The sequence below is a fragment of the Notolepis coatsorum genome (assembly GCF_963971535.1).
Source record: "Notolepis coatsorum genome assembly, chromosome: 4".
Lineage (NCBI taxonomy): Eukaryota > Metazoa > Chordata > Actinopteri > Aulopiformes > Paralepididae > Notolepis > Notolepis coatsorum.
In genome coordinates, this window is record NC_140168.1 from 34,412,745 (window position 1) to 34,434,602 (window position 21,858).

General features: G+C 43.0%; 1 pseudogene across 1 annotated transcript in view; it reads left to right on the forward strand.

Annotated features, from left to right (window-relative positions):
* LOC311226480 (tenascin-R-like) overlaps window positions 1-21,858 on the forward strand; it is a 48,273-nt pseudogene that overhangs the window by 20,423 nt on the left and 5,992 nt on the right. The window contains exons 5-9 of the transcript in view: window positions 8,937-9,090; window positions 9,922-10,191; window positions 13,283-13,678; window positions 15,872-15,994; window positions 21,432-21,565. The product of the transcript in view is annotated as a tenascin-R-like (transcript). The remainder of the gene's footprint in view (window positions 1-8,936; window positions 9,091-9,921; window positions 10,192-13,282; window positions 13,679-15,871; window positions 15,995-21,431; window positions 21,566-21,858) is intronic.

Here is a 21,858-nt window from a genome sequence, read left to right on the forward strand (position 1 = left end):
CAATACTGCAGTGCAGGCATGCTCAGAGCTGTCAATTTTGGCCATTTAAAAAAAAAAAAATGCACTGGCATTTTTTTACAGAGGAAAACATATATATATATATATATATATATATATATATAAAAAAAAAAAAAAAAAATATATATATATATATATATATATTTTTTTTTTATATAGGTATATGTAAATTAATAATAATTATGAATTATGAGTGAATTTGTGTTTCACGTGTTGTCATAGAGAAACCTCCACTGGTAGGTAGGTAGGTAGGTAGGTAGGTAGGTAGGTAGGTAGGTAGGTAGGTAGGTAGGTAGGTAGGTAGGTAGGTAGGTAAGGGATATGTACAGATATAGATATAGTATCTAGATAGAAATATATATATATGGTAAATATAGTACAAAAAGGACTGTCAATCTTCAACTGAAGAAAAAAATAAACACACACACACACAAACACACAAACACCAAAACCTTTTTTAATTTGCTATGAAGTTCTCACATATTCCTCTGTTCTGCTCCAGTAGTTTTGACATCTCTCACTCTCCCATAAAAACAAGTGTGAAGCCGCGCCAACCCTTCCTGCGCATGCGTCAGACAAATGGTAAATGGACTGCATTTATATATAGCATCCAAAGTGCTCGTGCCTCCCATTCACCCATTCACTCACACATTCACACGTCGACGGCAGAGGCGACCATCCAAGGTGCCGACCTGCTCGGGAGCGGTGAGGGGTTAAGTGTCTTGCTCAAGGACACTTCGACACGCTGCCCCGGAAGGAGCCGGAAATCGAACCGGGAACCTTCTGATTACCAGGCGACCGCTCTACCCCCTGAGCCGCTGTCACCCCCAGTGAGTGAGTGAGTGAGTGAGTGAGTGAGTGAGTGAGTGAGTGAGTGAGTGAGTGAGTGAGTGAGTGAGTGAGTGAGTGAGTTGAGTGAGTGAGTGAGTGAGTGAGTGAGTGAGTGAGTGAGTGAGTGAGTGAGTGAGTGAGTGGATGAGTGACCACAATTTGCCGTGCACAGCCCTCAGCGGCAATCTAGCCCACAGCGGCAGGTCCGCGCACCGTGAGAAGAAAACAATGATTCCGCCCACCCACATCACAAACCCTCACAGACAGCCCACTGTTTCCACACCGCTGGATGAGGCTGCATGCGGCCTAATAATTACAATGTGATGAAGTGTTTTTCTGTTATTGTCAGCTCCGCTGAGGGCTGTAAATGTGTTTGTTCCCTCACTGTGAGTTAGTTGGCTGAACCCGAGTTGACGAAACATCTGATTACACTTATATGGACTTTATTACGGGGCTCTCGGTGTGGGGGGAAATGGTTAGCCGGCCACCCCCTTCGCTGGCATGCGTGGAACTCTTGAGACCACGTTATAGGAGTGAAATGATGAGGCAAAGTCGAAGGCCGTTTCCTCATCTACTGTACAACACGGGTGACTGACAGGAAAGGGTAACCGAGCGTTTGCCAAAATTGGCCCCCGAGACCATGGAGCAGCTTTCCCCCGGCCATTATAGCAGCAGAAGCTAACGACACTCGTTAAAAGCGTCTTAAAAACGGCTTAAGAATACACTTTTACTCATTAGCTTTTCACTGCGCCAGACCTGCTGCTGCCTCCCTCTTTTCTTAGCTGTCTGTTGTTGTTTTCGTGACTGTGCTGCGTCTTCCCGTCTGTCTCGTGTTTTCCTATCTCGCCAAGCACTTGGGATCGATCTCGCCTTGTGTTCAGACTGCGGGCTCTGTAAATATGGTTGACCTGACGTCTTCTGTCTTCGGCCTACGCCTCGTTTCGCATGTTCCGGCGCCGTGTCTGCATTCGTACCATCACAGAACCAATATTTCTGTCACGGCCGTCTATATCGCTCTGTGTTGCAGGCGGCGTGTAGCTTAATCCCAGCGGAGCGCTTCCGCATTCTTCGCCGCGCATGCGCATGAGGTCCCTGCTTAGTTCAGACGCCCCATTCAACACGGTTAATCACAGATATAATATAATAATAATATATATACGCGATGGACGCAGCAGGCGATCTTCTTGCTGTCATTACATCCATGTATGTGATTGATTGATTGATTGATTGAAAAGTGTATTAACAGATTGCAGAATGGGTACAGTACAGTACAGCTCAATGTGCATCTTCTCTTCTGTGTTTGTTTCCTTATTTGATCAATCGCAGAGAGTGCTGGGCACTCGGTTACCGGGGCGCGCGCAGTCTCCTCACCCGGGGAAATAACACAAACTATTATGCTGAAGCAGCGATGCGGTTATGTGGTCCGTTACAATGTACAGTTATGGCGATACCGTATGGACGCAGCAGGCGATGTTTGCACACTTCATATATGTCTCTACCTCTTCTTGCTGTCATTACATCCATGTATGTGATTGATTGATTGAAAAGTGTATTAACAGATTGCAGAATGGGTACAGTACAGTACAGCTCAATGTGCATCTTCTGTGTTTGTTTCCTTATTTGATCAATCGCAGAGAGTGCTGGGCACTCAGTTACCGGGGCGCGTGTGGTCTCCTCACCCGGGGAAATAACACAAACAATTATGCTGAAGCAGCTACGACTCCGAGTACCACATAACCGCATCGCTGCTTCATCATAATAGTTTGTGTTATTTCCCCGGGTGAGGAGACCGCGCGCGCCCCGGTAACCGAGTGCCCAGCACTCTCTGCGATTGATCAAATAAGGAAACAAACACAGAAGAGAAGATGCACATTGAGCTGTACTGTACTGTACCCATTCTGCAATCTGTTAATACACTTTTCAATCAATCAATCAATCAATCAATCACATACATGGATGTAATGACAGCAAGAAGATCGCCTGCTGCGTCCATCGCGTATATATATTATTATTATATTATATCTGTGATTAACCGTGTTGAATGGGGCGTCTGAACTAAGCAGGGACCTCATGCGCATGCGCGGCGAAGAATGCGGAAGCGCTCTTGCACTCTTCCGCTGGGATTAAGCTACACGCTTCCAGGCGATATACGCTCGGAAGGTTTACGACACATGTCTGTGTGACCTTTGTAGTCCTATATTGACACAACACAACTCCTCCTCGGCCCCGTGGCGTTGCACTCGGCTAAACTTTCCTTACAAAAAGGTATCATGGTAGTTTGGTGGTCATTTCAGTTTCACCATAACACCGGCCATTGTGTAAATGATTTATCATGGTACTGCCGTAAAAGTTATGTATAGCCAAGTCACCACTTTTGTAATAATAATAATACTACATCAGACTTATATAGCGCTTTTCTGGGTACCCTAAGACGCTTGTATATGTATACATTATATTATTATTAGGGGTGTAACGGTACACAACAACCACGGTACGGTACGTACCTTGGTTTTGAAGTCAAGGTTCGGTACGGTTTTCGGTACAGTGGGGGAAAGTTTGGCTTTCCATGTTCCACTCAGGGGTGATGTAGTTTGCAGTAACTAATTGTACTTGTAGGGCTGTCAACGAATATTCTATATTGAAATTAATAATCGACTTGTAAAAAAATTAAAAAATTATATATATATATTAGAGTGTGAAAAAAACAGCCCCCGGTGGGTGGTCGTTAGTGGTTAACATACCGTTGTATTCGTTCGGTACACTACACAGCCGTTCGGTACGGTACGGTACACACTGAAACTTGTTCGGTTCGGTACGGATACGTGTACCTTTATACCCCTAATTATTATGTATACATTATATTATTATTATTATTGTTTAAAGTTTAAAAGGATCCCCATTAGCTGCGACCTAAGTGGCGAGCTAGTCTTCCTGCGGTCCACACAGAAAGACAACACAAAACACAAACATAACAATACATGAGATACATATGACAATCACAATTCACTTAATTAACAATGATAATCTAAAAACAGTAAAACATTGTAGGCATCTTTATAAACATCAGAATATTTTCAGAAAAGGTTATTACATTCATGGGTAGACATGAATATTTTCAGAAAAGGTTATTACATTCATGAGTAAATATTTCATTATTACATTCCTACAGTAGGTATTTCCACTCCCAAACGTGAACAGTATTTGCTCACATATTTAAGTAGTGCATTCTTAGATGGTACTTGAAAGACACTTTACTATTTAATTTACTTATGTTCAGTGCAGTTATTCCAATGATTGATGGCATGATAAACAACCGTCTTCTTTAAAGCATTTGATTTTGGACGTGGTAACATAATCTGTCCATCATCGGCTGAAATTTTACCGTGTTGAAAACCAGCCTATTCTCTACCGTTAACCATGAGAGTTGACGGTGCATACTGATAGTGTTTGTTCTCATGGAACAATGTAAGACTAACCTTGCAGCTCTGTTCTGGGCAGTTTGCAATTTCTTTAGTTGACCTTTGGATGCAGAGGACCATACTGGTGCACAATAATCCAAGTGACATAAAATTAAAGATTTCGCCACCTGTCCCACAATGTATGTAGGGACATAAAAAAGACATTTCCTCACCATGGAGATACCACTCCCCATCTTCTTCACTATGGTATCAATGTGTTCTGCCCATGACAGCTGGCTATCAATTATTATGCCCAGTAATTTTACTTTATTGACCTGTTCTATGGGTTTCTCAGACAAGTTCAAACAAATTTTTGGTATAGATGACCGTTTTCGAGATAGTAGTTAGTATTAACTTATTCCGTTTTATCCAATCAAACACCATAATTAACTCAGCTGATAAAACATTGTCCAGTTCACTGACAGTTTTTGCAGCATAATACAATGTGGAATCATCGGCATACATTTGTACAGTTGCTTTACACAGAACAGCGCCCTATTCCCCGTACCTGGTTCAACTAAGTCGATCAAGAGTCCCATTATCCAGATTCAATTAACCCGATGTTTGAAGCCGGGATTTTCCTGTTCCTCGAAGGTGGATTCAGTCTCGTTAACTCGAACCAGACTTGATACTCAGGATCAGTGCGCGCGCCCGCCTCAGCCGAGAAGGCAGCAAGTGTCGAGAGCAGAGATCCTGATTTTCTAACGGCATTGATTGATTGATTGATTTAAAACTTTATTAACAGATTGCAGTACGGCTCAATAGCCTCGCCGACAAGTTAAATGCATAATCTATAGGCAAATTTTAAGTCCCTCATTACCCCAATCAATCAATCAGATTATATTTCTTTAAACGTGCCCTGCTGGCAGTAGGTTCATGGAATGGATAATCAAATGAGATCTTGCTAGCGAAAATAATTAGTTCAACAGTTTCAGAATAAGGATACGGCTCTCTTATCCATTGATGGATGTATGGTTGATGTTTCATATGTCTGCCACCGTGGTCTGATGGTCGAGCATTTTGTCTTTCACAAGGACGACCCGCGTTCGAATCCCACTTCTTCTAGCTTTCTTTTTGAAATGTAAATACTTCAATTTGGTGCACGTTGAGAGCTATATAAAGAATGACATCCTCAATGCATGTAGATTTATAATATTTATATTTATATTTATTAATCATTAATATTATATTCCAAAAAAATCATATTGGAAACGCGGGGTCTCGAACCCGGGTCGCCGGCTTGCCAGGAGTGAACACTGCCGTTGGACCACTGTGCCAGACAGGATATATCCATTGTGTATCCAAGACCATCAATGGACAAGAGACCCGTGTTTAGAATATTTTTCTTTTGAATGAAGTTTTATCTCTTTATTCTCAAATGCATTAATCCCAGTTACGATATCACAATAACGTGTGAGTGATGATACAATTCAACAATCCTCAGATTCCTCGTAATTCATAATCCACAAAAACCACAATCCACGCATAGACACTTTAATTTTATGCTTGAATGAAACACAATCCAGGCGCTCCCACAGCGGAGAATATGAAAGGAATCAGAGCCAAACGAGCGATAGGTTTCAATCATTAAAAATATCCCTGCAGGATTCACATTTGCAATGCTGCGCGTTGTTAAAATAACCACATAATGTGTACATCGCACCTAGCGAGCGCCACGGTATATATAACGTGCATTATTTAGGACAACGTGAATTTTAGTATCGGCATTTTGGGTCTATTTTACATTTCAAAAGCCCCCTCTGGAAGAATGAAGCACAAAAACGTAATTCAGAATGGTATAATGCAGATCCTAGACTGTGAGAATCATTTCAGGAAGCGAGCTGTCATTTCTTTGCGGGGGCGTGGCCATGGTTCATCCAGCTAACTGAACTTAAGCCTGCTCTCGACCAGGCTCAAACTTTTTGATCTGTTGTCATGGTGATTTGGACAATCGAGCGTCGGGGAACAGAAAGGTCCGGCTTAAGTCAGGCTATACTGGAAATTATCCGGCTAACTCAGTTAGCCAGGTACGGGGAACGGGGCCTGATGGTAAGTCGTTTGTGAAGATGCAGGAGTGGTAGGCAGCTCCCTTGCGGGACCCCACAGTCTAAGACCTTGAGTGAGACCAGCTGCTAGTGTACTAAACCCTTTGTGTCCTACTTGTGAGATAACGCTTCATAAATATGATGGCTGTTGGACAAAACCCATAGCATTTTAGTTTACCGATGAGCAGATCGTGGTCTATGACATTGAATGCAGCACTAAAATCAAGTAATATTGCACCAGTCATCTTTGAGTTATCAATTTCCTTGAGCCAGTCATCTGTCATTACTGTAAGGGTGGAACAAGTTGAATGGTTAGGTTTATCATGGTACTGCCGTAAAACGTATGTTTAGCCACAACAACACTTTTGTAATAATAATAATAATTAGTGCTGTCAGGCGATTAAAAAAATTTATCTAATTAATTACATGATTTGTAATTAATCAATCTAATTAATCACATTTTAATCGCATAACCATTTTAGGCCTGATAGTCTATATTCTATAATCATGTTTCAAATTGCATGTGTCCGGATGGCAGAATTCAGTACTGTATCTACAAAACCTTCTGTTTAATCATCTTCCATTTATTCATTTGCTTCGATTTTTCAGGTCTGGTCTATTTTAGCATGGTGTTATTCACAGTCAAAGATAAAAACATTTAATTGTTATTCTCATTTGGTTCATTACAATTTACTCAAGCCTAGTAACAGACACATTATTTCTGACACTGGGAATACATTCCCTGAGATCCATAGATGTCCCTAGAATCAGATACCAAGAACATGCAAATGGACCATATTAAAAAAGAAGTCTGTAAATGTGTATTCTACGTTCTTATGGAATGAATGAGATTAAAAAATATTTAAAATGTAAAATTAAATAAAAATTAAAAAATATTATAAATTTTTAGTTCATTTTCATAACGCGATCATTTGCTGTGTAATTAATTAATCTAATTAACGCGCTAAACTGACAGCCCTAATAATAATACATCAGACTTATATAGCGCTTTTCTGGGTACCCAAAGATGCTTGTATTATTATATATACATTATATCATTATATTATTATTATTATTTATTATTATTATTATTATTATTATTATTATTATTATTATTACTACCGTAAAAGTTATGTATAGCCACGGCACCACTTTTGTACTTAAATAATCTAATCTAATTTAAGCCATAATACCGATGGTAATATCATGGCACCGTCATCAGTGATGATACCTTTTTGGAAATATGCTACTTTTTTGTAAGGGTTTATTCTAGTTTATACAAGAAGCCCTTAGACTCTGTATATCATTCAGCCATTAGATTTATCACAGTGAGGTTTATGGTGTTCTCCATTGTGTCCTGTATAATAGAGTTGGATGGTCCTCCCTAGCAGAGAGGCAAGAGCTGCATTGGCATCTGTTTCTATCTAAAGTTTGAATCCTTAATCACCAACTATTCCACCGTAATCTGCAGTTGTTTTATTTGATTGTACAAACTCTATTATGATGCACTTGTTTTATATTGTGTGGTTTATTGTATATTGTGTGGTTTATTGTATATTTATTGTATTTATCATGTATTTCTTATGTTTCTATGCTTAAGGTCATTGAAAATGGGGGCAGTCAATTGAGTGATGGAAGGAAAATCAAATACTGACTTGTCTGTGCAAAATGTGACCTCACTCACAGTACCCATTTTCTCGGTCATATATTTCAATAGATAATATAAAGATAAACATATAGCAATGCTCTGGGAAACACACTTGGCTTGGCTCGGGAACACTTGATTCAGCCACCACCCAACAAGACATCCAAAAACCATGCACTGAAAACTGTATTTCTTTTTAACAAACTGGCTGCAAAGTGAATCAATGATATGGATTTCTGCTGTGTAAGCGTGATCTTACTTGTGCATGATCCAGCTGCTATTTGCCATTTCATCACCAAGCGCGTTCTTTGGCTAGGTCGGAGCTATGCTAATGTGGGGCTCCACTTGATAGCTCTAGCCTCAATGTCTAACAAGTTGACACAAGGGCGCGGGATAACCGCTGGATCATCTTTGGGGTGCGGCACAAATAGATTTGTTTTGTTTTTTTCTTTAGGAAAACCATTTGTGACTTTATTTGCACCCACCCAACTCCAACAGTCCTTAAAGCTTGATAATATCCCATCTGTTGCAGAGTTGAAAGCCTAGATCTCCAACCTTTGTCAATCAAGTTGTACGTGTTCTAATTGATTTGTTATCCTTACTTTTGCCTCGCCTTGTTGTCTTGTTGTTATGATTTTATATGCTGTGTGATTTTATATGCCTTTTTTGTGCTTATTTCGGTATACACTCTGCGTGACTGTAAATGAGGGAAACCTCAGCTGCCTTTCGAGTTCAGATAAAGGTTTGAAATTAAATCTCCAATACTGCTCATCAAAATCTAGCCTGTGTTACTTTTCACTGATGAACTGCTACTGAAGCTTGGCTTGACTGCCTACGCCCTGTTATTTTAGCTCCTAGAATGTCAAATATGTTCTAATTCCTGTCCGTCTGTGTGATTGTCTGTCTGCTTGTCCGTCTGTCTTCTACCCTGCCCTGCAGAAAGAGAGTGACCAGAAGATAACGGTACAGGTGGAAGGCAGTCTGACCAGCTACAGCCAGACGGGCCTGGCAGCGGGTCAGGAGTACACCGTTACCATCACAGGGGAAAGGGAAGGCAAGATGGGAGTAGAGAGCACCACAGAGTTTATGACACGTGAGTTGTTTTGTTTTTTAATGTATAAATGTATAATGTATAATGTATTAAATACATTAGGCGAGACAGTGGCTCGGTAGGTAGAGCAGTCGTCTGGTAATCCGGAGGTTTCCGGTTCGATTCCCGCTCCTCCCGGGCAGCGTGTCGAAGCACTTAACCCCTAACTGCTCCCGATGAGCACATTGGCACCTTGCATGGTTGCCTCGGCCATCGGTGTGTGAATGTGTTAGTGAATGGGTGAATGTGAGGAACAAATTATAAAGAGCTTTGGATAAAAGCGCTATATAAATGCATCATTTACCATTTACCAAATAATGCGTGTAGTATTAATATGAATATTAATTAGGGATGTCCGATATTATCGGCCTACCGATATTATCGGCCGATATCTGCATTAAAATGTGATATCGGAAAATATCGGTATCGGTTTTCAAATTATTTATTTTTTATTTAATTTTTTTACATTTTTATAACCTTTATTTACCCAGGCAAGCAAGTAAGAACAAATTCTGATTTTATTTATTGTCAAAAGTATGCATAATGTTGTGTTAATTCCACAACAAGAGATATGTAATGTTAATTACCTGAAATTATTCCATTTTTTGGGGTGGGAAACCCTGCATATATCGGTATCGGTTGATATCGGTTGATATCGGTATCGGAAATTAAGAGTTGGACAATATCGGTATATCGGTATCGGTAAAAAAGCCAATATCGAGCATCCCTAATATTAATAATATTAATAAATTATATTAATATGAATAATGTGCATAATAATAACACACAATTTGGCAATAATGTGTTTCTTCTTTTTCTTCTTCTTTCACCCAGTCATCTCCGGTCCCAAAAATCTTCAAGTTGTCAAGACAACCACCACTTCTGCGGTCGTCCAATGGGAGCAATCTCAGGGGGAGATTGACAGGTATCGCTTGACTGTCTCGCCCAATAATAATGTAGGCGAGAGCCGAGAGATAATCTTACCGCCTGACAGGAACTCCGCTCAGATTGAGGAGTTGCAGGCGGGACGTCTGTATGACGTCACACTTGTGGCGCAGCGGGGAAGCAGTGAGAGTGAACCGGCAACCGCCCAAGCTACTCCTGGTGAGTTGGATCAAGGAGGGATATTGTTTGTTACAAAGATTATCTAACACATTTGAGGAATATTGTGAATTCTCGGGTTCTGATGGAACTATTCTGCATCATATATAAACCGCATAGACCACCGCAACACTTCTGGTATTCTGAAATCATGGGAGAGAGAGCGGGGGGAGAAAAGGAATGAATGTGGATGAGAGCCTTGACATTAAGTGGTTGTAGCTATAGTGACTATAGCTCGGCCGAGAAAGTGCCGATCGACTTGGGACTGCTCTCTCCATATTCAGGAGACTCAGGCGTATACAAGTCTATTGGATCGTGTCTCCAGCACCCCCACAGCCGTAGCTACAGCCACTTAATGGCAAGGCTCTCATCCACATTCATTCATTTTCTCCCCCTGCTCTCTCTCCCATGAGCTCAATGTAACGCGGAAGTGCAGTGGTCTATGCGTGTGTCTGATGAGTGACTTACTGTATATGACATATAGCAGAATCTATGAGCCATGAGAAGAAGAAAACAACTTTCCATTAGCCTATAGTCCTATACTAAATGAATGAGATCATTTAGTTCTTTCTGGGGAGGGAGAGAGAGAGAGAGAGAGAGAGAGAGAGAGAGAGAGAGAGAGAGAGAGAGAGAGAGAGAGAGAGGGAGAGCGACTGAAAGTGAGTGAATGAAGGGGGGAGGGAGATCTACGTTTTAACATCAGAGTGAAAATAATAGCAGAGAAAAAGCAGAATCCAATCCATGACACTAATTACATTCCCTGACAATGTGAACATTTGGGTGAAACCAGCCGTGCTCCTTGTTAGCTGTTGTCCAGTCGTGTTTAATGTGCCGTGACACTTCATAAAACACAGTGTTATAAAGATCATGTTTGGTTATTTTGAAGATTTATGACGTGAGCTGTGTGCCGTTCTGAAACCTTCCAGGAGCAAAGCTACTTGTTGTCACAAGGAAATATTCCACTCTTGATTATGATATTTTCTCCCCCCGACAGCCACACACAGCATTGGGAATCTACACTGAATACTCCTGCCTGCACTAAAAAAAAAGAGAGAATTTCTTTGAAGATCAACAATAATCGCCCCTTTACTTTTATCTTGCAGGTGTAACATGGATGCCAAGGCTCTAAACTCTTCATTTGCACTTGTATAACAACATACAAAGTATTGTAAACCAAAATGACCCAAAAGTGTTTAGAGTAAATGAATGATATTATGTTCATTTCAAACTAACAGTTTTTTTCCCTTAGATATCATTCATCCCAGATTTGAAAACAACAGCAGTATACAAAAGCGTAACACTTGATTCCAACTGCTCACTCCATTCCCACCATTAGGGAAGACAATACCCGTGGTTACCATATTACCCAGGAAGCCAAATGCCAGGAAACAGCCATCGGACAACAGTGGGACAGCTCACATACCTGGGAAGAAATGTGTCAATAAAGTCAAAGTGGCACACGCCAGCCTCGGTGAGGGGCACAAGGACAGGGTTAACGGCTGTGTTGCGAGTGGGACATTGGATAGAGATGGGCCTACAGTCACACACGGTCCTGAAACAGAGGCCAACAACCTCAACGCGCCTGAACATGTGGAAAATGCTGAGCCCTCGTCCAACTCACAACCGTCCTCCGGTGAGACGATGCCAGTTGCGACGTTGAGTCCTTTAGATAGACTCCTAACAGACACTTTTGACGGTGTGAATATTAAGGCATTTTCGGTTCACCTCTCCAAGTCACCCAACATTGAACTGGATGCGGATACTGTGGCAAAGCAGATATTAAGTGGACTGAAGCCGTTAACATCATTATCATTATCATCATCATCATCATCATCATCATCATCATCATCATCATCATCATCATCATCATCATCATCTTCATCATCATCTTCATCATTACCATCATCATCCTTACTAACGTCTTTATCGCCATCTTCCTCTGCCTCAATGGAATCATACTCAGTTGAGATGAATGAACCAGAGGTTGAAACCAGAACTATGACAGAGGGTGGAGGACTTCCATTTCGCCGCCAACCTTCAAAGGGCAGCTACCCACGCCAGCCGCATTCAAATACACGACCTTTTCTAAACAGGACCCGTCTAAACTTTAGACCCCCTCACCGCTCCTCTCAACTATCAGACCCTAAAGCAGAGGCAAATAAGGAGCAGGTGTCTTCAAGTGAATTATCACCACCATCATCACCATCACTATCACCTTCACCATCACCATCACTATCACTATCACCATCACCAACATCTTCCTCAACTTCACATGGCAATGTACCAGAGGAGGGTACCAGTGGAGAAAGAGAAGGGACCATTTCAGTTATGTCATTTGACATTAAACAAATCCAGAAAGAACTTCTGAGGGAGGGTGGAACGCCTCCAGCACGTGGCACCCCCCCAAAGAGACCCTTTCAGAAAACCCGTAAAAATTTGAGACCCCTACAGCGCCTCTCTCAACCCTCAAACCATGACACACAGACAGATCATGAACCACTTACTTCTGGTGAATTGCCATTCTCTTCATCATCTTCCACTACTTTCAAAGAACCTCATGTAGTTGAAGTTTCTGAAACAGAAGGGGATATCACTGGAGACAGAGAGGGTTCACCCAAAGTTGTGTCACTTGGATCTGAACAAAGTAAGATTCTGGGGGTGGATGGAGTACGCCGTCCACCACCCAAGGCTGGATTCCCAAGGCGTCCACCGACAAATACGGGACCTCATCAAAACAGAACTCGGCCAAACCTTCCACAGGGAGGTCCGTTACACAAGCCTTTCCCGCCTAAAAAAAACGACGGAGGCAAAAGCATTATTCCTGGAATTCAAACTGGGCAATCAGCAGAGCGGGATACTACTCTTGGAATTCAGCAGAGCATCAATGGCACTGTGAGCCAAAAGGGACAGGATTCACAAACAGGTCATCCTGATGAGGAGGGCCAAGTACATAAAACTATGGACACAAAAAGGGTCAGTTTAGACACGTTGAATGGATCTGATGTTCCTCCTACTGGAGAGAGAGAACCTCTGGAATATGTAGGGGTAAGGAACCTAACTTCAGGTGGGTTTACACTCGTCTGGGATGCACCAGAAGGGAAGTATGATAACTTTGTTGTGACCAGGAGGAAAGACGAACAACCAAAGGAAGGGAAAAGGGAGGAGGAAGAAGTAGAGGAAGAACAGGAGAAGAAGGAGAAGAGCTGGGAAGAAGCAGAGGAAACAAACAAAGTGAAGGAGGGAAAAGATGCTCAGGCCATGACAGAGAACACCGTTCCTGGAAGTGACGCAACGCCCACTCCAGGAATACACGGCAGCGAGACGGCAAAATCTGCTACAGGAAGTGAGAAGACATTCACCAAAGTCCTTCCTGGGTCAGCTCGCTCCTTCCCATTTGAGAACCTTCCTCCGCAGACCTCGTTCACTGTGACTCTTCTCGGAAAGGCACCTGGCCTTCTCTCCAGACTGCACAAGCTTGTGATCAGTACAGGTACAAGTCCTTGTGAAAGTGGTAACCTACTGCACAAGACTACAACATTATTCTCAATGTTGTGAAGCACTCTTCAGAAAACCTTTCCTTCTTGCCTTCACACCAGAGGTTACCTGTGACACAATTTGTGTGTATATATCATGTATCTTTACCTCTTCCATTAATCCATTCTGCACCTGAGGTGATCTTTTAAAGCAAATTTACCCCTTCAACAAATGTCCACTCCAATTCCGGATGATTGGAGAGGTTTGCTTACTCACACCAATGCTTCCTACACATCCATTTCAAGAGCTTTTTTGCGTTCTTGAAAACTGTAAGATCTTGAATTACAGTATCAATAACAGTAACCCCATATAATGTGATTTCTCATTTCATCTTCTGCTTATTTGCATTGCAGCGTGTTTGTTTGTTTGTTTCAGCTGTTTTTGTTTTGTTCTTGGCAAAGATGAAGGCTTTTTAACCATCTGAGACCAGCCTACAGTAAATTACTATCTTTCAGAGGCTATAGCAGGCTGAGCTAGAGCGGAATCTATTAGGAATCAATCAGGGTACAAATCATGTCATACATCATTGGTGATAAACTTAAAGTTTCCCTTTAAGTACTAAACAGTTTTCTTAAATTAACCAAGTTTTGCAATCCTTTATGAATATATGAAATATCCCTTAGGTATTCCATCATAACAATAATAACCAATTAAAGGTCCCATAATTACACTTTTCCAGTGTAAATATCCCTTGATATTTCTGTGGTTTTAAGTACCAAAAACCATCTCAATATAGGTTTACATCTCCTCTCTTAATAAGCTTCTCTCTGGAGCTCTACCAAAAACAGGCTGCTTTGTGTCTTTAAGCCATACGCAGAGATTTCATGTCACACCCAAAATGTGAGACACCTTTCATAAGGAATGTGAGTAGGAGCACGATTATGAGTCACCTATCGCAGGGCACTGCTCAATGTATTGATTGTTTTTCAGTGTGTGTGCTATCATAGTGCCCACAATCAGTCTATGATTTACACAAGCCACATTTGAAAAAGAGAATGATTAAAAAATACAGTATATATACATTTTCCCAAATATATATTATAGAAATAATGTAAAACACAAACAAAGTTGGGAAATGTAAAACATTTCTGGTGGGTGTTTAAATTTGACTGAGTCCACGTTCATTCATTGCTGCTCTGGTCTTTTCTCATTAGGGTAAGCTAATTGTCAGCCAGCTTCACTGACCCCCCCCCCCCCCCCCCTTCCCCCCCGCACCCAACCCCAGGGTAAGACCGCGGCTGGTCCCTACGTCTGAACTTCTCCTTGCCTTCCAATCAGAATGTGAAATGTGTGCAGATTTGAACCCTATGAGTTTGAACTAAATGTTAGCGTGTAAGGCTTCTGTTTTTCACGGGAGGGGGGCTTTCAGAATCAGATGCTATGGGGGATCAGATCATTATCACGGGAGTCGATTCACTCAAGGTTAAAAATCTGTCCGCAAACACATTTCCCGTTCCCTTGAATGTAATTCTTCACTTTTAACTCTCGGTTTTCGTGTTGAATTAATATTGGGATGAATCTTTCATATTCATCACTTATTATTATTATTATTTTCTCAATGTTTTCCACTTCTCCTTCATGTTACCTTCTTCTCTGTCTTCTTGCCATACTATTTCTTTTTTTATTCCAGGACTGAACGACCAGCTAACTGTCTAAACCTCATCATTTGAATCCTCGCTGCTGTCCAGGATCCATCGTCTGCATTTAACAGTGACATCATTGTCTGTATATGCTGTGTATACTGTATATATGTTTGCACCATACATATATACACACCATACTCACTGGAGCACTAATAGCAATCATGCGAATGAACATTTTATGAGGCAGATCCTCCACATGGATCTGAAGATGTTTCTTCTCACTGCTTCTGTGTTTCTTTCTATTCCTATACTTTCTTATTGTGTCTGCTGTCCTGCCTTCCTTCCTTCCATCCATCCTTCCATCCTTTCTTCCTACTTTCCTTCCTTCCCCCCTTCGTTCCTTCCTTCCTTCCCTCCCTCATTCCTCACTTCCTTTCTTCAATGTCCTTTTTCTCAACGTTCACATTTTCTGTTTCGCCTTCATCTCTCTCTCTCTCTCTCTCTCTCTCTCTTCTACTCTCTTTTCTCACACTCGATCTCACCGTTATTCTCTCGGCACCATCCAGGCCCGGAGCCTCCGTCCGACCTGGTGTTCAGTGAGGTGACGGAGGGCTCCCTAACCGTGTCCTGGACCAAGCCCAACAGTCCAGTCAGCGGCTTCAAAGTCACATACACCCACGCAGAGGACGGTGAGGACGCCTCCCCCCCCCCCCCCCTGCCACGGCTCTCATCGGCTGCCATTTTGCCATACTGTATATATTTCAGCGTTTTGGCATTGGTTTGATTCATTCAGTGCAGTGGTTCTCATAAGGTTGGAGACCTCCTTGTTTCCAAAGGCAAACACAGTGTCTATTTCCTTTAGAGCAGCGTGCACACAACTATTAATTAATTAACTATTAAAGGTTTCTGGTTAGGGAATGAATGAATGAATGAATGAATGAATGAATGAATGAATGAATGAATGAATGAATGAATGAATGAATGAATGAATGAATGAATGAATGAATGAATGGATGAATGAATGAAAGATTTCTTTTTTCTAACAAGTATAAAAACAAAAATATATCTGTTCATTTGACATATACAAAAGATAATAAAAAAAGACAACAAAAAGAGAAACAGATAAACAAATCATAGTTTACCCTGTTCGAAGAAGTATACACTTTTTTTTTTTATTCCTACCGCTTCTATCACAAATTATAATTGTATCTATTGTTAATTATATGTATAAACGCTGTATCTCTATACAATCTAATACATTTATATATAAATACATTTATATAATACTTGCATTTCCTAATAAAACCCATCACAGTGTATTCGTTGATGTTCTCCCATCTCCCCGTCTGTGTGGGCTACCTTCTGGCTCAGAAACCCTCCTTTATTGTCAATAAACCTAGGAAAGCCATATATTCCCTAAATGCCCTACAGTAGGTCTCTAGTGTGTGGTTGTAAAGTCTCACAAGGCTGTGATTATCCTAGAGGTCACAATAGGTCATTTTATACAGTGAAGAAATGGTCTCACTGCATTGAAATGGCTACTATGGTGACTAAATCATCACACATGAATACAATTAGGCCCATTGGATCCACAAGAGTCTCGGGTTTCCAGTTATCCCCAATGTATGCAATTCCGAGACTGTTTAGGGACCCCAATATGCAGAAATAGTATGCAGAAATAGTAAAGGGGAGAATCGTGGCTACCCATATCACCCATTTTCATTCAGATATATTGAGGTGAGGCGGTTGGGTGGCGCAGCGGTCGAAGCGCTTGTCACCAACGCAAGAGACACCGGTATCGAATCCGGCTGTCAGCGTTGCCTCCGGCTTGGCCGGCCGTCATACTGGCTCAATTGGCAGAGTCAGCGGGAGGGAAGCCGGTGGGGTGGTATTCTGGTCGTTGTAAACAGCGACTCCTACAGGTCGGTCAGGGTGCCTGCACAGCAAAGAAGGGATATGTTGAAGGTAGTGTGACCTCCCATGCGTTACACTTCACCAATGAGAGTCCGCGCTGGCAGGTGAAAAGAGGTTGCTGGCTGTCTCCTATGTGACGGAGGAAGCATCTGATAGACTTCAGGACTCCCTAGACCGACCAGTGGGGGGCACATGTGAGCAACGACCAGGAAGGGGAGGGGGGGACTTGGCATAACGACGAAATTGGGATGGGAGAAAATCTGAGAAAAACAGGAGAAAAAGTGGATACAAATTGAGGTGAGAGGTCAAGGTAAGGTACCCCTCTGAAAAAATTCCCTCTCCAACAAGGTTGGTACCAATGGATATGTTAGGATGTCTAGTTTCATATAATACCACTACCTTTGTGTTAGCTTAATAATTGTGCACGCTACAGCCTCTGAAAGACAGTAATGTAGGCCATCTCATTGTCATTGTCCATTGTTTTAAATAATGTAAGGCTTTAATGTCGCTTACAACCAGACAGAAGAAGGTGAGGAGTATATCCAGAGCCTGGATATCTATAGACCCTACTTACGATTTATGGGGAGAAAGACCGACAGAAACCTCTCATAATTCATTATTTTAAACAGGCCCCTTTGAAGTTCCCTCGCAGTGATAAAAGAGCTCTGGCCTGGACACTGGTTAATGCCTCACTGTTTATGAGGCAACAGATAATACTCAAGTTGAGTCTGCCAACAGAATGATAGCCACTTATTTTGGCAAAATGTTTGGGAAGTGCTGCTCAATGTCCAGTCTCTGTCTGATAGCAGTCCAGATACACTCATGTGTTCAGATACATTCAAGTGCTCTGGTCGTCCAGATGTGCAAAGAGCAGAGAATAAACAAATAATAACAGCAAGTTTAGTCCATGAGCTGTTCTCAAGGTCAGCAGGTCTGGCAAAGGCAGATGAACTGTAGCACCTGGCAGGAATGACCCCCTGTATCGCTCCTTTACACACCGGGGTTGAATGGGTCTGTTGCTAAAGGTGCTCTTTAGCCATGCAGGGGGTGGGAGGCGTTCCCAAGATCGCCAGCAGTTTCTCCAGCATTCTGTCCTCCACCACCTCCTCCAGTGTGACCATCTTGGTTCCAATGACAGACTTCTTTATGAGTTTGTTCAGTCTGTTGGGGTCCTTTGCTTTGATCCCTTCGCTCCAGAACACCACAGCATAGGAGACGCAGCTCGCAACAACAGACTGATGCGTGGAGCATCTCGTTGCAGACAGAGGACCTGAGCCTTCTCAGGAAGTAAAGCCGGCTCAGGGCCTTCCTTTAGATGGCCTCTGTGTTGGTGGACCATCCCAGTTTGTTGTTCAGATGTACGCCCAGGTACTTGTAGGTCTATGATGATCTCCACATCACTCCCACTGATGCGGGCCAGAGACAGTGGGGCCTTGTTGTTCCTGAGATCCACCACCACCTCCTTTGTCGTGACCATGTTCAGCTGCAGGTAGTTTCCCCCACACCACTCTGCGAGGAGGGCCTCCGTACTCCTCCTCCCAGTCACACTCGACACACACAGGGTGACAGCGGCTCCGGAGGTAGAGCGGTCGTCTGGTAATCAAAAGGTTCCCGGTTCGATTCCCACTCCTCCCGGCAGCGCGTCAGAAGTGTCCTTGACACTAACTGCTCGCGATGAGCAGGTCGGCACTTTGCACGGTCGCCTCCGCCGTCGGTGTGTGAATGTGTGAGTGAATGGGTGAATGTGAGCCATAAGTTGTAAAGCGTTTTGGATAAAAGTGCTATATAAATGCAGTCCATTACCCCACAGTGGCTCTAATCTGAGAGTTTCTGCAGTTGACAGCATACAGAGTTGTACTTGAAGTCCGATGTTATAGATTGCGAACAGGAAGGAGGATAGCACAGTTCCCTTGGTATGACTTAGTGTAATGTGTTGTGTTATGCCTTCTGCCTCTCTGAAGAAGGTGAGGAGTATTTCCAGAGCCACAATATAAACGGTACTTGCGATTTATGGAGGGAAAAACCAACAGAAACCTCTCATCATTTGTTATTTTCAACAGGCCCCTTTGAATTTCCCTCCCAGTGAAAACAGCTCTGGCCTGGACACAGGTTAATGCCTCGTTGTTAATGAGGCAACAGATAATACTTAAGTTCAGTCTGCCAACAGAACCATTATTTTTGACAAAATGGTGGGGACGTGCTGATGAATGTTCAGTCCCAGTCCAATAGCCGTCCACGGTCCAGATATACTGAAAGGTTCAGATACATTCAAGTGCTCTGGTTGTCCAGGTGTGCTAAGAGCGGAGTGTTAAAAACAAATGATAACAGCAGGTTTAGTCCACAAGCAGCTCAACGTCAGCAGCTCAACGTCAGAAGGTCAACGTCAGCAGCTCAACGTCAGCAGCTCAACGTCAGAAGGTCAACATCAGCAGCTCAACGTCAGCAGCTCAACGTCAGAAGGTCAACGTCAGCAGCTCAACGTCAGAAGGTCAACGTCAGAAGGTCAACATCAGCAGCTCAACGTCAGAAGGTCAACATCAGCAGCTCAACGTCAGAAGGTCAACATCAGCAGCTCAACGTCAGAAGGTCAACATCAGCAGCTCAACGTCAGAAGGTCAACATCAGCAGCTCAACGTCAGCAGCTCAACATCAGCAGCTCAACGTCAGAAGGTCAACGTCAGCAGCTCAACGTCAGAAGGTCAACGTCAGCAGCTCAACATCAGAAGGTCAACGTCAGCAGCTCAACGTCAGAAGGTCAACATCAGCAGCTCAACGTCAGAAGGTCAACATCAGCAGCTCAACGTCAGCAGCTCAACGTCAGCAGCTCAACGTCAGAAGGTCAACGTCAGCAGCTCAACGTCAGCAGCTCAACGTCAGCAGTTCAACGTCAGCAGTTCAACGTCAGCAGCTCAACGTCAGCAGCTCAACGTCTGGCAAAGGCAAAGGCAGATGAACTGTAGAGTCTGATACTGCAGCACCCGGCAGGAATGACCTCCTGTATCGCTCCTTTACACACCGAGGGTCTGTTGCTAAAGGTGCTCTTTAGCTTGGCCGACACGCTGTGCAGGGGGTGGGAGGCGTTACCAAGATCACCAGCAGTTTCTCCAGCATTCTGTCCTCCACCACCTCCTCCAGTGTGACCATCTTGGTTCCAATGACAGACCCAGCCTTCTGTATGAGTTTGTTCAGTCTGTCGGCGTCCTTTGCTTTTGATTCCTTCGCCCCAGCATTCCACAGACTGGGGAGCAACCAAGCAGAAGGTGGTATGGAGCTTTGGTCGTGGGAGGTTTGAGGAAGTTGGCAGTTCCAGAGTGGAGGTTATGTGTGTAGTGAGAGGAATAACACACTGATAGAACATCTTGTTGCAGACATTGAAGGATCTGAGCCTTCTCAGGAAGTAAAGCTGACTCTGGCTCTTCTTTTAGATGGCCTCTGTGTTGGTGGACCATTTGGTCGTCCAGATGGACACCCACGGCACATGACTGTCTCCACCCATCTTTATAAAAGATTGTAAACTGGTACTTTGGGGTACACCCCCCCCCCCCCCCCCCCCCCTAAAAGTCTGTTGCATTTGCAAATCACATGCACTCGCGATGCCTTAACCCTTTCACTGCCGCACTATCAAACGGTTAACCCTTTCACGGCGACAATACACAGAGGGTTAACCCTTTCACTGCCACACGACAGCCGGTTAACCCTTTCACTGCCGCACGACAGAAGGTTAACCCTTTACTATCACCCAACCGACGGCGACCGGTTAACCTTCTGTCGTGTGGCAGGGAAAGGGTTAAATGCTGTTTCGATGGATCTCTAATTATTGTGCCCCTAAATAAAGTGCTACGAAAAGAAAACGAGACTTCTACACACATAACTACATCTATAATAGTACCACAATCATAATAACATAATGCGGTGCAACACGGCCGTCCCGGGTTCGACTCCCGGACCCGGCGACCTTTGCCGAATGTCTTCCCCTCTATCTCCATACTTCCTCTCTCATCTCTCTCTGCCGGACTGCCCGGAGAAAAACAATAAAAAATCTACCAAAAACATAATTTAAAAAAAGATATAGAATTTGTACTGTATGACAACGTGTGACAAAGTGCCTATGAAACAATACATTTGAATCATGAAAACATTACATAAGAGTAAATAATAGAGTACAATAAACCTCCTGCTTCATTAACAGATCCCTCCTCTCTCATCCAGGAGGAGAGCCTGTGTCGGTCGCAGTTGATTCTAAGATGCCACGCTGGGCCTGTGGAAGCTGTCCCCGGGCCTCGTCCTATGAGGTCAGCATCATCTCCCTCCTGGGGCTGGACGAGAGCGACCCCATCCAGGACTTTGTTACCACGCGTAAGTGTTGCAGCAGTTTGGGGGTTTCTATGGTCTTTCTTTTGTTCTACATTTTCCTTTTTGGACTTGTAAACATCAAGGTAAGGTTAACCCTTTCACTACCACACTACAGACGGTTAACCCTTTCATTACCACACTACAGACGGTTAACCTTTCACTACCACACTACATTAGATGGTTAACCCTTTTCATTACCACACTACCACACTACAGAAGTTTAACCTTTCACTTCCTCACTACAAATGGTTCAACAGGAATGTCACCTTTTTAAAGAATTCACAGA